This window comes from Rhinopithecus bieti, unplaced genomic scaffold, assembly GCF_001698545.2.
Source record: "Rhinopithecus bieti isolate Rb0 unplaced genomic scaffold, ASM169854v2 scaffold_42745, whole genome shotgun sequence".
NCBI classification, from domain to species: domain Eukaryota; kingdom Metazoa; phylum Chordata; class Mammalia; order Primates; family Cercopithecidae; genus Rhinopithecus; species Rhinopithecus bieti.
The window spans coordinates 6,563,949-6,568,032 of record NW_016819184.1 but is presented as its reverse complement, the minus strand read 5'-3'; positions in this window follow the sequence as shown (position 1 = coordinate 6,568,032).

Genomic DNA, 4,084 nt, shown 5'->3' with positions numbered 1-4,084 from the left:
GTTACATCACTTTCCTGCATAAAACCCTTTGGTGAGTCCCCTGAAGAGTCAAGTCGAATCACCTAACCTGGCATTCAAGGCCTCTGAACAGGGCCTGACTACTATCTCCTCTTCCATCTCCTACTCCCCAACCCTCGCTTGCAGCCCACATTCTTTCATTCCTCCCAGCCTTGGTCTATGACTCTTCTCTGGGCCTGTGACAACCTTCCCATCAGAGGCCATGCAATTAAGCCTTAACATGTGAGACCACATGCGGACCAAGAACAGCTGTGCCAGGACTTTTGGTTTACTGGTTTTGAGCTTTAGCCTGTGATGACTCTGTGACTTTACGTCTCATTTGTACAGACTTGCTTAGTTTTATCAGCTTGACTTGACCCTCTGCTGGGATTGGACCTTTCTTCCCTTCTTTGCTGTTATGGTTAAGTTTATGTGTTAACTTGACTGAATATGGGGTTCCCAGATATTTGGCTAAACATTGTTTCTGGGTGAGATTTGCATTTGCACTGGTGGACTTGATAAAGGACATGACCCCCCTCGATGTGGTCGGGCATCCTCCAATCCACTGAGGGGCTGAATAAACAAAAGGTGAAGGGAGAATTTGTCCTTTCTTCCTGTTTGAGTGGAGGCCTTGGTTTTTCACCTTCAGAATAGGATTTACACCATCACCTCCTCTGGTTCTCAGGCCTTTGGTTGCGGACTGAACTACATTACTGGCTTACCTCGCTCTTCAACTTGCAGATGATAGGTTGTGGAACAGTCTCTAGGAGCCAATCTTCATAATAAATCCCTTTCTACACAGCTGTATACAGTTGGCTTTGTGTATCCATGGGTTCCCTGTTCGTGGATTCAACCAACTATCCAACTGAAAATATATTTGTGGGACGGGGAACCCGAGGATAGGGAGAATAGGAGGGCGGTTTCTTCCATGCTGTTCTTGTGATAGATAGTAAGGGAGTTCTCTTGAGATCCAAGGATTTAAAAGTAGCAGTTTCCCCTGCATGGGCTTTCTTTCCTACCACCCAGTGAAGAAGATTCTTGCTTCCTCTTTGCCTTCTGCCATGATTGAGTTTCCTGAAGCCTCTCCGGCTATGTGGAACTGAGTCAATTAAACCTCTTTTTTCTTCTTCTTCTTTTTTTAAATATAAATTACCCATGTCAGGTAGTATCTTTATAGCAGTGTGAAAATGAACTAATACACTGTGGGGCTTGAGCATCTGTAGATTTTGGAGTCTGAGGGGAGTCCTGAACCAATCCTTGAGGATACTGAGGGACAACTGTACATCCTGCTGGTTCTGTTTCTCTGGAGAATCCTAATACATCTCCTAGAAAATTCCTACCTGCCTTTTGCTGCTCTGGCTCCTGAAGCACGTCCTCCAATTCGCTTATGTCCAAGCATTTGCCACATGGAATTGTGAACATTCTCTAATTTCTGCCTGGTATACATTTCGAAGGAGGCATTCTGCCTAATAAGAGCAAATTGATTGGTGACAAGAACCAATGAAAGAATAAATTCAGACAGGATGTTTTCAGTGAGGTATCATTTTGCCTGGAAGAAGTTGGACCAGAGGATCTCTGGGGCCCCCTCTAGCTGTGCGATGGAAGGAGGCAGATTTTACCCTGTCAGCCAGTTTATTATGTGCACTCTGCTATGAAAGTTAGGCTAGTCTCCTAGACTAAAAGTATCAGAGGGCAAGAGACTGGAACCTCTCAGTATTCCACAAGGGGCGTTGTTCCTGTTAAAGAAGATACTGAGTTGATGAATAAATTGATGAGAATATGTGAACGAACAAAGGAAAATTCATTGCCATGATAAAAACAAATAACCTATGGAAATTTCTGGAAAGGATTAAAGGACCTGTATGAACATGATGGGCAATGCAAGATTATTTCATTATTAGGAAAGAGGTTGAGCTGAGCCATGTGTACAGAAGAGATAACTGTAGGCTGAGTGAAAAGAGAAATGGAGTTAAGGGGTCTGGGCTCTGCTACATTGTGACCTTAGGTCATCGGTGTCTGACTGTATAGCCTACCATCTGTCTGCCCATCCATCTACCTAAACATTTATCTATCTGTCCAATCATCCATCTATCCTTCTATCAATAAATCTGTCCATCCATCCAAACAGCTATCCATCTGTCTCTTCATCCATCTATCCATCTGTCCATTCATCTATCTGTTCATCTGCCTCTCCATGCATCCATTCCATCCAAACACCTGTTCATCTATCCATCCTTACCAAACACCCACAGTATACTAGGGATTAGAAATCCAAATATGACAAAGACACAGTCTCTACCTCCATGGAACTCAGTGTGTCAAGGGAAGATTTTCATACAAACAATTACTGTGTAATAAGATAAGATAATGACTCCAGAGAAGCACTTTGTCCACCGTGCTGTGCGTGAGAGCACTTACATTTGCCTAGAGTCAGGAAAGGCTTCCCAGAGGCTGTGGTGTTTGTGCCCAGACCTGAGTGAGGAGGATCTTCATTACCTTGGTCTTCAAGTTCTGTTTCACCTGTGCACGGCAGGCATGCGGCCAATGACATCCATCCAAAGATTTCTGTGATTTCATGAATGGCAGACACAGATTTCATACTGGGCACCAACAAGACCTATGGAGGGCTTCTGGGGAGACAGAGCTAGTTAAACACTAGGCTGGGCTTGGGACACCCCACCTTTGAGGGACCTGAATACTATGTGCAAGAACACGCTCTAGCCCTTGGGTAGTTGGAGGAAAAGCTCCACTGCCCTCAGTAGCTTGTTTCCTGGAACAAGGCTAGAAGTGGGCTTTCCAGGCTTGTTCAGGGCCCAGGCCCATTGTCTACAGTGTGACAGGAACCCCATGAATTTTAATAGCCTCCATTCAGAGTGATTAAAACCTTAATGAAATTTAATTATCTTGATGTTAAGCGTTTTGTGTTAAGTTATTGCATTCTGACCACTCATTGTTCCCTGCAAGCTCAGGGCCACTAACCCTACCTCTACCTTAATGGAAAGGAAAGTTGAATATATTTAAATGAAATTTCCCCCAAAGTAATTGCCTTCAATGAAACACCAAGTAGGCATCAGGATTGAATTTATAAATTGGGCCGGTTGCAGATGAGAGCTACCATATTTGGAATGGTTCTCATTAATCCAGGGTCTCCAGAAGGAGCGATGTGAAAGGCGCAGACTGTAAGTGACAGGTGTTTATGGCTCGCAATTGCATTAAACAGGCTTTTAAATGCAGGTTAAAGGCCTCTGTGAAATATAGAATATACCTTAAAACATGGCCTAAATTTTTTGCCATTTTGGACTTTGCATTACTTACCTACGGAATTAGTTGAGCTTTCGGTTAATCAACTGTCAGTGTAAATTGCAGTCAAGCGAAATGCTTATAAATACCAGTAAGCACAGTTTGCTTTGGCCTGTTGCTTTTTTCCTTCTTCTTCCCCTGGGCCTTCCGAAGGCCTTCAGCTGATGGAGAGCTTTTAATTTCACATTTTGGCCCCCACCGCAGGTGATAAAGGTTTCCCCGCTGCTCTGGCTGGGGTCAGTTATCCGGCCTCCCCGTCAATCCCACTCCCCGTAATTACACACAAAAGGTGCCTGAGATCCACAGCTAATTTGCGGCCTCTGTTTAGCAGAATTTAATAGCAGGTATTACTGCTGCTGCGGTAATTAAGGACCTTTGTCAATAAGACGGAATGGATGGCCACACTTGGTTGTAATCAGTGGGCTCTCGAGAGCCAGAGGAGTAAAAGGGAGAGAAGCAATCCATTTTGTGAATAACACGGCCCTCCCTCCCGCCCAGATTGGGCAATGGAATAATAATTCCCCAGGCAATGAAAGTACAGGAATAAAAGTACTTACCCTCCAGCCGGTGATTTTTTTTTTTTTTTGACTTTTTATTTACTCTACTGAGCTTTCTTATTTGCTCCAGGCTGCATTTGATGAAGTATTGTTTAAACAGCACAGAGCAAAATGGATGGAGGGAAGTGGGGAGAGGAGGAGGAATTTTAACCAGGTGGCGAGGGAGGCACCCTCCTTTAAGGTTGATGGTCGCTGGGTTTATCAATTATTTCTCCTGGATACAAAAAAAA